The sequence below is a fragment of the Phoenix dactylifera genome, chromosome 2 (genome assembly GCF_009389715.1).
Source record: "Phoenix dactylifera cultivar Barhee BC4 chromosome 2, palm_55x_up_171113_PBpolish2nd_filt_p, whole genome shotgun sequence".
In the NCBI taxonomy this organism is placed as follows: Eukaryota; Viridiplantae; Streptophyta; class Magnoliopsida; order Arecales; family Arecaceae; genus Phoenix; species Phoenix dactylifera.
The window spans coordinates 27,866,066-27,882,862 of NC_052393.1; the positions used below are offsets into that span (position 1 = coordinate 27,866,066).

Sequence of the window (16,797 nt, forward strand, 5' to 3'; positions counted from 1 at the left end):
AAAAGCTATTTGTTATTGTTGTTTTTTTTTTTGATAGTGTCACCCCCACCTCCGCGGGAAACGTGAGGCACCCAGTGCCCACATGGGGGCTACATGAGGGGGGAAACACGGAGCTCCCCTGCTAGATATTATCTGGTTTTGGGGCTTCACGCAAGCGTCCTTCACCCCTCTCCGGTTTTATTTTCCACCCAAAACGCGTCTGCAGGATTTAGAGACACCCGCCTCATATACCCAGGCTCTGGAACGAGTCTTTCCAGTGTGGGACTATTGGGCCTTACACCCTTCCTACCATCGGAAAAGAGCCGTCCTCGGCTCTGATACCAAATGTCAAGCCTCCGCCTCCGCGGGGCATGTGAGGCACCTAGTGCCCACGTGGGGGCCACATGAGGGGAGAAACACGAGGCTCTCCTGCCATATATTGTCCGATTCCGGGGCTTCACGCAAGCATCCTTCACCCCTCCCTGGTTTTGTTTTCCACCCAAAACACGTCTGCAGGATTTGGAGACATCCGCCTCATATACTCAGGCTCTGGAACAAGTCTTTTTTGATGTGGGATTATTGGGCCTCACAGATAGAACCGTGAATCATACTAAACTAGCATGAGTATAATTAAGAAAATCAGAAAAAAAAAGTTGATGGAGAGGGGAGGGGCAGCCTCATGGGTCTTCTAGAAGACCCCACCCAAGTGCTGGGCAACAAAGGAGGCGATCCAGTTGGTAGCCATGTTCGCCTCCTAGTAGATATGAGCGGCCCGAAATATACCGTCATCCCTCATCAGCCTACAGATGTCCTACAAAAGCGGGTACCCATCACTGGTCTTGTACTATCCTCGATCTACTCGATCGCCATAGCGGAATCCCTTGCAAAGTGGATGCTATTTACTCCCACGATGAGCCTCACATAGGTAAGGCCTTCATAGACGGCTCTCAGCTCCACTGCAGGGACGGACGTATCAAAAATATATCTACCCTCGGCCGCGATAAGTCTAGAATCACGACACCGATCTTCTACTATGATCAGTCACATTATCGTCGAAGTTCACTTTGAAAAAGCTCGGGTGTGGGGGCTCCTAAGAGATAAATACCATCCGAGTCGCTGTAAAAGCTGAATGGGAGTTCCAGATGCCTCTTGTCATCTCAACTATAGCAAAAAAAAGATGCTAAATGATTTCAGCAACATGCAGAAGAGCCTTATTGGCCACAATCCTTGGATGTTGCCTCCTTTTCGAAGATGCGGATGTTTCTGTCCAACCGATATGATAGGCTATATAAGCACACCTGACACCCCGAGCCATAGGATAACTACTATCTATTGCTTAATAACTACATTTCTAAAATGTTATAAAACTTTAATATCTATTTGGTAACTAAATAGAAAAAAGCTTTTAGTATCATAATTGATAACATCTTTGTACTATCAAAAACTATTATCATATAATATTCTCAATTTATAAATTATTTTTTGATATTTAATCAAAATAATATAATCAATAATAAATTTTAAATTCATTATATGATATAATAATAATTTTATAAAATTATGGTATAATAATAATATATAATAATATGATATTATTATTTTAATATTTTATGGAAGTACTAATTATGATATTATTGTGGTATAATAATATTATATTGTTATAATATGATTATTATAATAAATAATGATGATGATGATAATATGGTAATATTATAATATCAAAAACATAATATAATTTTATTATAATAATATTATTAAATTATATTATAGTATATTACTACCAAGATTGTCATTATAAAGTATTGTTAATGTATAAATTATTTCTAAATTATTTTTAAAAAACATTATTGGTAGGACTCAAATCGTGGTCTTCCATTGAAACAAAAAAAAACTAATTAAAGTATTTCAAGTAAAATTTTTGCCCAAAAACTCTAATTTGAAGCTTTTTCCAACTATACATTTTTAGTTTATTTTAAAATTTTGATCAAATACCTCAAAAGAAGTCCAGAAGAGTTTCTAACTCTCCAAGAAGTATTTTAAATTTTCCAAAAGCATTTGGCCTTAGGTAAACTCGGCTACAATGCATGGTTACCTCAAAATCCTTTCCTAATCAGCTGCATGAGCTAGCGCAACTGGGCTCTTACAATCTGTAAAGAACTGTAGGAAGCTTTGTCCCCTTTTCCTATGGGTTGGAGAGGAGTTGGAAGCCATTCTTATATAGTCAAACTAGAAAAATTATACTAATTTGATTCCAAATGCTTGACAGGTGGTTACAATTGAAAGTCTTAAATGTTCATGAAATGTTGTAATCAAATCATTCATATATTTTGGCACTAGATTGTTATAAAGGGTAAGGTTTATCGATATATATATATATATATATATATATATATATAGCCTATCATGCATTAAAGATTTCTTGAACCATTTTAACAGGAAGCTGCTATTTTAAGAGGCTAATTTGCTGTTATATCTAATATGAGAAAAACAGACCAATTTTCATAAAGGGTCCTCCATTACCTACAGTTATCTATGTCTTAGTTATCTTAATTAAAACTTAACTTACATGAGTTCATGAAACCCTCTTTGTTCTTAAAATTTGTTTAATTTATGGAACCCTATTCTCTTACGATCTTATCAGATCATTTCTCTCTCTTTTTTTCTTTTCCCCAAATTAAGCAATAAGGTAGGAAGACACTGACCTTGTCTCCTTTGATGAGCGATGAGATGGCAACATAATTAAGTAGGGTGAGTGGCACTCCATTCATTGATCCATCTATCCATCTCAGGAAACTTAATACCTGATTATATGTTTGGTTGCTATTTTACTTGCAGTTCTTACATTGCTAGCAATTTACATTTAATCTCCTGCACATACTTAGACCTGCGCGCCTTATCACATGGTTATGCCTATTCTAGATTCAAAATCTTTATAAGTCCTACATGCTTATTTACAGGCCAGAGATTGATCATAAAATGGTCATCCAAACTAGAGGAAGAAAAATATTCTAGTCAAATGTGGATCATACATAAAATTACAGTCCAACCAACAAGTGGAACACAATTTTGTCATTCATGTATGTTCTCATTTATGCAGCAATTGATTGCAAAAAAGAAGAACATTGACTTTGATCCCTTGCAATATTTGATCATCATAGAGAACTTCTTGTACCATCACATGATATAGAACACAAAAATTATTCATGCATGACCTTGTAAACCATGTCTTGTTAACTCCTAATGCATGTATATCATTAATTGGGAGTCACTAACATCTCATATTAAATCCATCTGAAGATCGGGTCCCCCTTAATTAGACAAATGAATGACCAATACAAAGAACTAGAAAACCTAATATTAGTTTGCTGTCAAATAGGAGGGCCAAAAAAAAAAAAAGAGCGAAAAACGTTAGTGTATAAGTTGGGTTAGCTGCTAAAGAGTAAGATTTGGCCGACCATTCCACTTCCAGGAAGCCAGCATGATCACTATAATTCCACGAATAAGACTGGTCAAAAATAATATCCTTAATCATTCTCTCCATTCATCAAATCCCTCAGTCCATCGGTGCTGCTTCTAAAGCAACAGGGCCAGCATGCAGACTTGGACCCTCCACATCTCCTTCCAGACGCCATTATTTTTAAGCCCCGCCACCCGTGCACGAACTATAATGCACCACTGCTCGCCCGAACAAACCATTAACTAATGGCCTCAAAAAGACTCATCCTTATCCGTACTAGTAAACAAGCTAATCAAACTTTGGCATTTGTCCATGCTTTGAAACAGTCAGTTCTTTAGGCTTAATAAAAATCAGAAATAAAGGGAATAAAAGGTGACGGAAACTCCACAGCTCCTTCCTCTCATCTCCTACCCGTCCTATTCCTTGTGGGGTCGAGAGAGACTCGCTAGAGTCCACCCCATTTGTTCCTTTGGCGGAAATAAAAATAAAAGGCGTGTGGGCCCATGCACCATTTTCCCCGGGCCTTTCCCCTTGTGCATGCTCTTATATAACACCTGGAGCCTCTCCCCAGGAGAGTCACAAGAGGAGGACTGAGCTGAGGTAGCTTGGGTGGGTAATATTGGATACTAAGGAGCAGCAAGGTGCAGGATTAATGGAGGGAGGCGGATCAGAGCTGGACCTCCCGGGATTCCGGTTCCACCCCACCGAAGAGGAGCTCCTCGACTTCTACCTCCGGCGGGTGGTCCTCGGCAAGAAGCTCAACTTCGACATCATCGGCACCCTCAATCTCTACCGCTACGATCCCTGGGAACTCCCAGGTACATCAATCCTTCTCATCGCTAACAAATATATATCGTGGTACTACGTTAATTTATAGTTCATACAAACATGGCGCCATATGTGCTCAAGGAAAGATATGGCAATTCATCTATATATATATTGGTGATTTGTATGTGGCAGGGCTGGCGAATATAGGGGAGAGGGAGTGGTATTTCTTTGTGCCGAGGGACCGGAAGAGTGGGAACGGGGGGAGGCCGAACCGGACGACGGAGAGGGGGTTCTGGAAGGCGACCGGGTCGGACCGGCAGATCCGGAGCGCGGCGGACCCCAAGCGGCTCATCGGGCTGAAGAAGACGCTCGTCTTCTACCAGGGCCGGGCCCCACGCGGTACCAAGACCGACTGGGTCATGAACGAATATCGCCTCCCCGACACCCCCCATTCCACCGCCAACTCCATTCCTCCCAAGGTACTAGTACCACCACCACCATAGATCACACATACAAAAATGCATGCATGCATGCATACATGTATGCATGTATGGATGGATGCATGCATATGTATATTCATTTTATGTCCCTAGGTCAATTATACTCTTAATAATTGTAACAAGAAAAATAAGGGAAGTCGTGAGGTCAACCCATGGAGAGAAGACCACTCAGCTTTTGCTTGGTCAGCGAGGGGTCAACATGGACCAAATTGTTTGGCTTGGAAAACACCTTACCAAACTAGATTAGCCTGCCTGAAGTTTCCTAGGCATAGTGGGTCTTTTGACCTTTCATTCAGGTCTTAAATCGTAGAAGTCATAGGACTGTAAACATGTATTATGAGAAATGCAATGCATCTGAAAAGAAACAAATAATAAGAAAATTCCTTAGAGAATAGATGATCGAATGCTTTGTTACTCGCGAGTCTTTATGGAAGGTTATTTAATGGCAGAAGAAATCTGGTTATGTGCTCGAATTGTGCAGGAGGATATAGTGTTGTGCAAAATCTATAGGAAGGCAACATCGTTGAAGGAGTTGGAGCAGAGAGCAGCCATGGAAGAAGACACAAGAGCGTCGCATGGCTGCATGTCCATGGCGGATAATGTGTCGTTGGATGAACAGGAAAATTATCAGAGTTCATCGATGCCTTTGGACAATGAAGATGCAAAGGAGATGAAAGAAGTGATGCAGAAGGAAGTGGAAGTCACATCCACTTCCGTTCGACAAGTGAATCTCCCAGGGATTGATGTTCCAAAGTACAGCCCGGATTGTTGGTGCAGGATCCTTTCTTGACTCAGATGCGCAGCCCATGGCTAGACCAATGGTCTCCATATGCCAATTTACTCAACTTCTAAATGCTAAGCCGCTCAGAAAAATTTGTGTATAAAGAAGGATTGGATCAGCTCGATCGTCAGCTGAAATCCTAGTTAAAGACGGGTAAAAATATCAGCATACATCAAAACGCTGAAGTGTGCAGATATCTCTTTTTTTTTCCTTTCTTTCTTTCTTTTTTCTTATATGAAGAGGTAGATAGGGTGAGAGATCTTTCTCTTATTTCTAGAGGAGAAGGGATAAGAAAAGATTGAGTTATCTTTTCGTTGTTGAAGTTATTTTGTGAATAAAAACGTTGTTATAACTGGCGGAATTAGTATTTTGCTGTTATTTAGAGGATTTATATAGTTGAGGGACTCATCTATCTGTTGTGAACGAAGTATATTTATTGTTTACCAAAAAAACAAAAATGTTTCAAAATCAGTATAGGTAGTTTAGTTTAATGATATATATAATCATTCAACATTGTTACAAGAGACACTCCTCATGGTGCCAATGTATGGCATTGCAAATTAACTCTACTTTATTGGACATTTCATGCATTCCAAAGCATGACAGTGGTTGTTGGATGAAACCAACGTGTGTTGTAATCACCATGCATGTACCTTGTGCAGGAAATTGGTTTAGGTTGCAACGTATGAAGAAAAAGAAGGAAATCCAACATTTAAAAAAGAATAAAATTATTTGGATCTAAATAATGACCAGTGCCAAACACAGATTGACGGTGTCTCAAAAAGTCTGATCCATGATTTTTTTCTCACCTTACATCGCACACCGCGATCCCAATATGTGACGATCTAAATTATTTCCCTTGTGCAGTTGTGCTGTTCTATAACTACCAAAGTGCAACTATGGGATTATTGTTGAACTAGCCACGCTTTCTATTGGAATCGTAGAGCCTTGCTGATCTAACTAATTAATTAATGCACTCGGTTAGTTGGTCCTTCAAAACAACTTTGTTTTAGAAATTTACTCTCTTGTAAATTTCTTGATGAGGAGGCAAAGCATTGCCACTACATTTTTTGGTTAGTATACTAGGATTATGAATTTGAAAAAGGAAACAAGAAAAAAGTGTACCCATTCCTAAGCATAGGAAGGCTCCTTATTTCTTGTATGACTTGTTGCAAAATTGGCCTCTCTCTATGCGTAGTTGGCCTTACAAGAAGAAATGACTTAGCTGCCACTCCTCAGACCCAGTATGTTTACCATATTTGGCTGGCCAAAAATACTTGGATTTTTGGCAAGAGTAGTCCTACACCTAGGTTCGTTGTGGAGCGGACTCGTGTATAGGTTGCGGAGATTACCTATGCAGGTTCATCGAACAGGCCTTTGACAGCTCGAGGCATGGGGGCTCTACATCTTCTTGTAGCGCCACGGATGTGTTTATCACCTGAGAGCTTCTACCTCCATATTTTCTTAAGGTCAACTTTGACAGATGTGTGATGGATGGTGGTAGGAGAGGTGGTGCAGGTTTTGTGAAAAGAGACCCAGATTCTAAGGTGGTGACAGTTGGTGGGCGCCAATTTTTAATATTTCTGTCCTCGAGGTGGAGCTGAGGACAGCTTGGGTGGTCTATGTCAAGCCCAGTGCATATTGTGAGCCAACGCAATCCTGCTCAAAAGTGACTCGGCTACAATGATTGGCTAGATCCAGGAGTGCACCAGTGGCATGGGTGGCTGCCATCTAGTATTCTAGGACATTTGGGGATGATATGTGGAGACGTCGCCTTCCAGCCAAGCATATCTATAGGGAGGCAATGAGCCGGGATTAGGTAGCCTCGTTTATGGCAATCACTTTAGGGGAGTTCCATGAATTGAAGAGAAGGAACTGCCTAAAGCACTCTGAGACTTATTACTTTTTTATTTTTTTGGATGTATTACATTAGACTTGTACGAGTCATCCGTTGTAGCCAAAAAAAAAAGACTTTTTATCAGTACTTTTGTCATTTTCCTTCTTCTTCCTCCTCTTTTTTTTATTTGAAGTAGCAGCTGCTTGCAATCTTCTATAATGGAATGTGTTAAAGACCGAATAGCACCTACCATACTCACATGTTACTATGATGATCTCGCATAACAGTTTATTCTAATATAACTCCAATAGGCACCAATGTTTCTAGATAAAATATAGACTCTTTTAGTCACCCACTCACATGTTATTATGATAGATCCCGCATAAAAGTTTATTCTGATATGAACTCAATAGACACCAATGTTTCTAGATAAAATATAGACCCTTTAGTCAACCAAATTGCAAAAAACAATCATACTTCTTCCTGACATATGCACCAATAGCAAAAAAAAGTTTAGAAATTTTTACCAGATTTATATTCTAAAACTAAATATTTTTATATCCTTGAGTGCTAAGTGGAAGTTGATGATCCAACGGGGGAGAAGGAAGAAACACTTCAACCTATCAACTCAAATATCTGAAAATAGTTAGAAAATAGAAAATTTATTTCTGAAAGTAAGGATTAGGTCCTATTTCCTTCAATAATTAATAATAAAGTTGAGTTACAAGTCTCTATCTATATTAGTGAGATCATCCTTATATTAATTTATGTTGGATTCTCTTCAAGTTAAAGGTGTTACAATTTTTCAAAATAAACATATCTAGTACAAATGATCATGAAAAAACTAAATTATATGATAGATAGATCTCGACTTCTATATCAACTTTATCTTCATTTGCTTCACCTATTTCGTTTATTGAGAGATATGCTTGATCAAAAACTTCTTGAAAAAATATTTTTTCCTTAGACGGCGCCCGTTGGAGGCTCAAAATGATGAAGTTTGACCCTAGTTGCTAAGTGCATATATCAGAACCATTAGGAGTTGCATCACATAGTAGAGCTTAAGAAGTTACATGATTTTCCAAAAAAATACCTCGATTAGATGTAGGAAAAGTTAGGGCCTCTGAAGGTTTGGTACATTCTTCGACTTTTTAATATAATAAATCTCGCTCCTGGATCCTATTCAACTCTCTTCATAGTGGCTAGAATAGTTTATATTGAGTCAAGTGATCCTTCTGAAATCTCTTGTTTGAAGAATTTAACTTGCTAATCATAATTGAAGATAAAAAAAAATCTGCATTCCATCCTAATGGATGAACCATTTAGCTGTTTAGGAAGCCGGTGCTTTCTATCGATCCAAAAGGACTCAATCTTCTGGTGCCTAGTTTCTATGACCTTCTTCTCAACGATATAGTCCTTGTCAAGCACCCTTTCCTACTCTACCTATAAATTATCCACAAACTAGTAGCATTAGTTCACCATCTTATTCGAGGGATAGTTCGAGGATTGCCTTTCCATGGGCCTCGAGGAGGGGAGATGGTGTGGATGGAATTGGTGGAGAGGCTGAAGAACTTGTAGGCATTAGTGTGGATATATTACAATGGGATGATAGGACTTCCTGACTTTATGTAGGTTATTACCACAAAATGGCTAAGGTGATAAATCCAATTAAGCTTCATCTCCTAAAATCAAGGAACTAGTATTAGCTGGGTTTGTTGGCATATACTAATCAACATGTTGATCTCTTCTATGGCTATCTATGATCATCCTAACATTCAAGATTAGTTAAAAAGAACTTTGGCTGTTTAAGAAAAAACCAGCAGCCTATTATTAACTTACCATGGTAGCTTCCAACTTTTTCCTGATATTGTAACATTATATGTTATATATTATATGAAATATGAATATATTATTAGTATTATTATTTGAAAATACATCTATTTAACTATATTAATAAAACTATATGAGCCGAAAAGACCAATTTTTCAACCTGGACTTCTAAAACTAGTTTGGTAGAGCGGACATCTAAATTAACCCCTGGATAAAATGCCAACTGAAGTTGGATCTTGAACCTAACTTCAGCAGCTCACTTGTTTTACTTTTAATAACTCCAATCGAATCTTCTTCATGAATCCTTGTAAGACAAAATCTCATATAAATTTCTAACCAGAGACCGAAAGATAACTTTAAGAGAGGACTAGAAACGTGCACATAAAGGAATATTAGATTCGATGGGACCATCTAATGCCCAAGTTTGTAAAGCAAGATCTAGTAGTGCCTTAACCATATTACTTGTCAGTGGACACTCCTACATTATTTTTCAAGTAAAGAATGGGGAGGAAAAAGGAAAAAAATGATCAGCGGAATAATTGAAAGAGGGAAATGGAGACATGGTCGTAAAATCAGCAGACCAGAGTGATGAAGAAGTGCATCCAAAACACATGCCATTTGTTAAAGATAACATTTTTTCTATAAAATAGGAGCAATAGATAGGGTTGGAACTAGGCCAGGCTGAGATTTCTTGCTACCCAGACCTAGCTCGAAAAAAAGAAAAAAAAAAAAAAACGACGATCTTCGGGTCAGATCTGAGCTTAAATTTTTTATCAGGATCTTGCCCGACTCCGATCCAAGCCCAAACTCAAGCCTGGCCCCAAAAAAAACCTTGGCTCAATCCAAATTCCAAATCCTAACCCCTTTTTATCAATGAAAAGAAAATGAATATAGAAACAAATCTTAAACTAATGCTGTAAATTATTTGAATATAGGAATAAATCTTAAACTATTGTTGTGAATTGGGTGATGCTCCAGTACTTATAGCTCTACTTTTGCTTAGAGGGGAGCCTGTTTCAAATCTTTGGTGGTGCATCCCTCAACAACTGGATAATTTATTTTGGATGAGTCCAACCATACCCCCTCCACAATCAACGGGAAAAAGAATTATAATAAGAAAAAAAGACGTTTCCAAATGCCAAATTCCTTCAATTTCTTTACAAAAGGAAGTATCTTCTGCTGATGGCATTGAAAGTCATAGTTCTGTATTCACCCAGTGAGATTCTCATTCCTTGCACCAACAATTTTTGCAAACAATTGTCATCTGTACAAGAGATAAAATTGGAGCCCAGCATAAGAATCTAATATCTATCAAAAAAAAAAAAAAAGTAAAAACAGAGCATGCTCATTTAAGATCCCAAAATGAGCTTCCCTCCAACATCCAGCAGAGACTAGGATAAACCACATCAGACTCAGAGCCATTTTTTTGAAGTCTTCTCACACCTAACTGATGGTAGGACCTGAATGCTGCATCCTTTATGTTGGACACCTCAATCTGATGAACATTACTTGGTTTATGATGTCATACATGGAAAGAATCCACTCATCATCGAGCATGTAAAATCGGCTCTCATGGCATATTATGGAGAGAAGGATATGAACTGATCTTCAGCAAAGTCCACGCCTCGTCCCCCATGTGTGGTAATATAGGTAGAGATGATCAGATCATCATGTCTGGTTGCATCCTAGTGAACCTATATGATAGTGATCCTAAATCCCTCTGCTTCTAAATTTACCATCCAACTCAGTGATTTTAAACCCATCTTTGAAGATAGGTTTCTAAGAACATCCTAGGGTAGTAATGTCGGACTGAAATTTAAGGGACAAAAATGCTCCTCGGTCTAGCGAAAAATTATTTCCAAAAATGTTGATCTCTAAGAAAACATTCCTCTACCTGGAAAGGGTTTGATAATCTCGTAAAAGAAATTCTTCTAGTTGGGAAGGTTTGATAATCTCCTGAAGTCACTTTGATAGATTTTGATTAATTTTTTGTCTTCTTGAATTGGTCTGGGACGATGAGCTTCGATAAGATGATTCATGTTCATGTGTGTTATACTATAATTTATTTGAGAATTCTGTTTAATAGTTGTAAAATATATAAAACATATTAGGGGCAATTTTGGTAGTACTAGATTAGTGATCTTGGATTCCCATAGCATACCAAATAGATTAATTATGGATACTAGAAGATCTTTAATCACTTGAACATAGCATACCAAATGTGGTGATCTTAGATCATCGGGGATTGCCGGTGATCTAAGGTCATTGTAATGTTTCCATTTGGGCCACCAATGCCACTTATAAGGTTAATACAAGCAAGATATTTTGATCTAAGTCAAGCATAAGAAATTAAGATGTGGCTGGTTAATTCATTTCAAGGTTTAGAAGCCAACAATAAACCATCCGCAAACCATTCTATTCAATCAAAAAAATAATGACCAATATTTTCTAGTTCAGTTTTGCCTAGATTCCTATGAAAATAAAATACTTATTATATAATTGGTTGTAACCATTGCAAGTAACTATTTTCAAATAAAAGTTTAAAAAGATAATGATATTTTACCCATCACTACATTTAGATGATATCTCATAAACATCGAGTGCTTGCTTAGATGGCATCACAGTCAAAAGGTTAGAGGTTCAATTTCGGCAAAGTCAGCCTCCAACTCCAAGGATGAAATCTCTAACTCCGTCTTGATGTTTGTTGAGAGCAGAGGGCTTGTTGGGCCAGACATGGGCCACTCGAGTGAATGGGCCAGGCCTTCACACCTATCACATGGTTGGCATTAAGAAAATGGTTGCATTGAGATAATATTTAAATTTACGAAGTTGAAGCTGAGGTGGCCTTGGAACGTCTGAGAAGCGATCGAAGAAGTCGTGGAGCAACAGCACTCTGCTTCGAGATTTTAACAAGATAAAAATATTGAACATATGAAATTGAAGACGAGGTGGGCTCTGAAACCCAAGGTCTAAGTTGTATATATTTCTCATTGTTAAATATTGTTAATATTATCATTTTATCATAAAAAAATATTTTCTAAATATATTTGCCAAATATATATTAATGTTTATAATATTTTAAAAATATTGGTACCAAATAGTAATTAATTTTTTACAAAATCTTCCGAAACCTGGCACTATTTTCTTTTGTTATTTAGGCAAGTCTAAAAGCTATATGACATTGATATTATCTATTTTTGCTATTTACTTGTAGACAAGTGGAGTTTATTAAGCCAAGAAAGTCCAATCTAATTTGATCTATAACTTTGAAAGAGGGTATGTCTAATAAAACTAGTTTGTGAAACCTAATTATGATAAGATAGAATACTCTCCTCATGAGGGAGAATGTATCTACTCTTCTTAGTTCCAAAATTAATAATCGATCATTCAAATTAAAGATTCACATAATTGATTGTGAATTACACTACTGAAAAATACCTAAAAATCAAAATTCATCTGTTTTGGTGGTTTTTAACTTTTATATCAAGTAAATACAAAAAATGGATAGTTTTCATTGTGCTAGTATGTTAAGATACATAATAAAATATTTATATAAAAAATTACCTTGTTGTTTATGATCTATACGTATTCAAAAAAATTGGAAATCAGTAAATTTAGTGAATATAGGGTTATATCATTTTGATCATATATCTTGTACCCACTTGCAACATAGATTAGAGATCCCTAAAATACATAATTTTAGTTTTTAAGCATTTTTAATAGTATATACCATGTACAATGTTATGAATCTTTACTTTGGATGCCCGATTATTGATGTTGAATCTAAGAAAAATAGTTACCCATCATCTCAACAAGAACATAATCCATTCTATATATGATTGTTAATATATAAATATTATCATCATCATGACCTTTGATATATGCTTACATGGCTTGGATAACGCAAGTTAAGGCAGCAAATAGATCAAAAAGCAAATTAGGACCAACTTGCATCACAAGATTTTTTAAATATAACAACTTGCCCATATCCCATAAGTAATTGTTCCCAATGCTCAGCCCCTCAACACTTACCCTATGCTAGATGCCAAGGTTCCTTATCCCTCCTTGATACACACCCTATCACTGATCCTCTTTCCTTGTGCACTTCCAATAATTGCTTGAATTATCCTATTTATTTGTAGTAAATGATTTTTGATTGATAGAACTTTTTTGGAGTTATCAAGGTTAACTTTTTTTGGAGTTATCAAAGTAGCTATAGATTGGTATTCTTCTCCGCTCTTATGAAGATAAGCACTTTTGTTGTACTTATGAGAGGGCAACTTGCTTGCTCTTTTGCTTATCAAAAAAAAAAGAAAAATAATTACAAAATGCCAGTACCCTAGAATCAAAACGAAATCCAAGATTTACTTCCTTTTAGTTAGGTTTTTAAAAAAGAAAGATGCTACATTTTCTAATAATTTTGGTGGTATCAAGATTAGGTAATCATTTTTAAGCTTAGGTTCTACTAGAGAAACAATAACATTTTTATAGACAATCTCATTGGCTTCCCTTGCATAAACAATCTCTTCTACTTCGACATAGCCAGCTAATTAATATCTTGCTGGTCAATGTTTATTCTTTCATTATTCACCAAGGTATGAGCTTGTTAGAAAATGAGAGCCCACAATTTTCTATAAAAAAATCATAAAATTAATTATTTTGTTCGTTGATATATATATATATTATGTTTCTTTTACTTATACCTTTTTTTATCTCCTTGCAAGTAGACTTGTCAATCACTTCCCTCTCATATATGCATCTTATTTATATTAAACACGTGTCTTCACGTTCCGTCTAAAATGAAATAATAGCAACAAGTAAATGAGATTAAATAAGGAATATGTTTGTCAAATCTATTTTAGATTAGAGGAATCACAATCCTTCTCAAGCATATCCTTACCTTATTCATCTCGAAATAAAAAAAAAAAAAAGCAAAATAGTAAATAACGCATGAACCTTATCCCTTTTAGATAGTTACATGTGGGAAATTTGATTGAATTGCACTTGAGCTAATATGTGGATATGATAACCAACACATTGCCTAATTTGACTGGGTCCCAAAAATTGAATCTCAATTTTATCATGTAAAAAGGTATATAATGGCCACTCAACAACATGACCTGAAGCTTTCTGAGACGTCCTCCAAAACAATCAACAACAATTCCAAAATTCCTGGTCTATGGCTACACGATTCTCCAGATATGATATAAAAGACTTGCATGGCTCTCTCAGCATTATGAGATCTAAAATTGGATCACTCGATATTGATTACACGAGAAAACAACCACTTTCTTCAGCATCCCCATGCCATGTGTATCTCGTGATTCAAATTCATGATCAAAACCTTGTCATTTCCAACAATGGTGATGATGTAAGGGTAAAAGAAAGTAACAACAAGAGCCCATCATGCCATCGACCCCCCCCCGGAGGGCTCCACCACGTGTCACGGTTCAAGCCACCCACCTCTTTCCGGATGAGGTGGCAAATCCTCGGCCGCTCGTGTCCCCCCAACGTGGTGCTGCTCCACGTAATCTATCCTGGATTTTATCCAGATCCAGGATTCCCCTGCCACGTACTCGCTCCACGAGGGGATGACACGTGGCTGGCGACGTCGACGTGACCTGCTGTGGCCATTATTGTACGGGCGGATTGGACGTGGGGCCTGGTCCAGCCAACAGGACGAACAAAAATGGTATAGGGCGCGTTAATATCAAGAATTATTAATATATCTAGAGGTGAAGTTAGTAGGTGAGTTAGTTAACCCCATATCCCGTCATAAGGGGTCGGTCGACGCTTGGGGCCACTAGCTGTCATTTTTTATTCCTTAACGGGAGTCCACGTTGAGAAAAATAAATATATCACCGTATCCTCTTTCTCCTTCGTATCAAGAAGAAAGGCTATTCATATTCTCTTTCTTTTCATCAAGCTTCCCCTTCTATCTAATTCTTCATCAAGCCATCTCTCCAACCCATCTCTCTCATCCTTCTCTCCTCGAGTTTCTTTCTCCTCCAAATTTTTCTCTTTTTTAAGATCTTTGTATCTAAGAGTTCATGGAATATGAGGAATGGTATGTATATAATTTTTTATGTTATAAAAAAGAAAAAAGTGTTTTTTAATCATTTTGTTATTTTTTTTCTTTTTTTCATAAATTAGCTAGGAAAAAATTGGAAGAGTACTCAAGAGGTGAAATTTCAATTTACTAAAAGATAGATCCCCCTCCCCCAACCGTGGAATGTCTCCTCACCCCATTCTTGGAACGTCTTCCAAACTTGGCCATTGCTTTTTTTCTTCGTACCAAAAAAAAATTTAACTATCTTGTACCAAAAAAACAAAAGAAAATCTATGGTCATAAGAAGGCCATTGCTTTTTTTTCTCGTACCAAAAAAAAAAAAAAAATGTTGCTATCTTGTATCAAAAATAAAAGAAAAGCTGTGGTCATCGGATGAACATGGTGGTAATGTCAAATATTTAAAACAAAAGTTTAAGATTCTTCATATATTAATAATTCTACTTTACTCGGTTAAAGTTTAAGATATGTCCGGAGAATTCTAATTGTTAAGGAGAGAGATCAAATCAAATCCATTGTAATTTGGTGAACCAAGTATCGAGAATCATTAATACATCATGAATCATTATTATACCTGGAGGTGAAGTTAGTAGGTGAGTTAGTTAACCCCCACTTTCTCTCTCTCCATCATTCCCATTGCGAAGTTGACACGGCGTCCACCATTCGCGGACCCCATCTTTTGATATTTTGATATTAACTAACTTCACCTCCCGAATCCCTTTGCCGACCCCATCTCTTGGACGTGGCCGAAATAGGGGCGCCACGCGCTTTATATGATTTTTGTTCGATTTTTATTCCCAACAGGACGACTCTTGTCGCCTTGTCGGTCACCGCCATGATGCCACGTCATCGGTAGTTGTTGGTTCACCCCCGAAAAGCGCCCGCTCTCGAGAGAAAGTCCTTGAGCTTTCGTTAAATTACTTTATTGCCCTTGAACCTACATTAGCACTGCATATAAGAAAGGGGTCTCTCTGTAATTTACTTGAAAGATTGAGAATACGATGGTCTTTTTGATGACAAGTTTGGGATCCGGGGGAAACTGACGCCGGTGAGTCTGCGTAGTTATTTTTTTGTATCCAAACAAGAAATTTCAAACCAGTCATCCGGATCAGCTACTCAGCCAACTCGATGGCCTATCGTAGATATCAAATAAAAATTCGACACGTAAAACAAGAAAACCCAAATTCGAAATACGTGGCACATAAGAAGAACCGGTCATGTACTAAATTAGTGAGGGAGCGTCCGGCTGATCACGTGACTTGGGGACCCGGCGACTGGCGTGAACAATTTCCGTGTCCCCAGCCGAAAGTTTGAAGAAAAGGTTCGTAGATTTCCGCCGTGATCCAATAGAACTCCTTCCACCGCAGCATCGTCGTTCCAAGTATAGCCTAACTGAGATCAACCACCGGACGGCCAGAATCGCGCCACGTGTCAAGCCTATAGGACTAGACTCTGCTGATTAACCTCCTCCCCTGCGGGCCCCACTCTCGCCTCGCGTGTATGGCTGGCAGCGCCACGTTAGTGCGGGCCCCGCTCTGCTTCGCCCCATCTCCACCGCATCATTCAACAGTGGAGCCT

At 37.7% G+C, this 16,797-nt stretch overlaps 1 pseudogene; it reads left to right on the forward strand.

Annotated features, from left to right (window-relative positions):
- The first annotated feature begins 4,032 nt into the window (after positions 1 to 4,032).
- Positions 4,033 to 5,943, forward strand: LOC103708709 (annotated as a pseudogene).
- Positions 5,944 to 16,797: the final 10,854 nt, after the last annotated feature.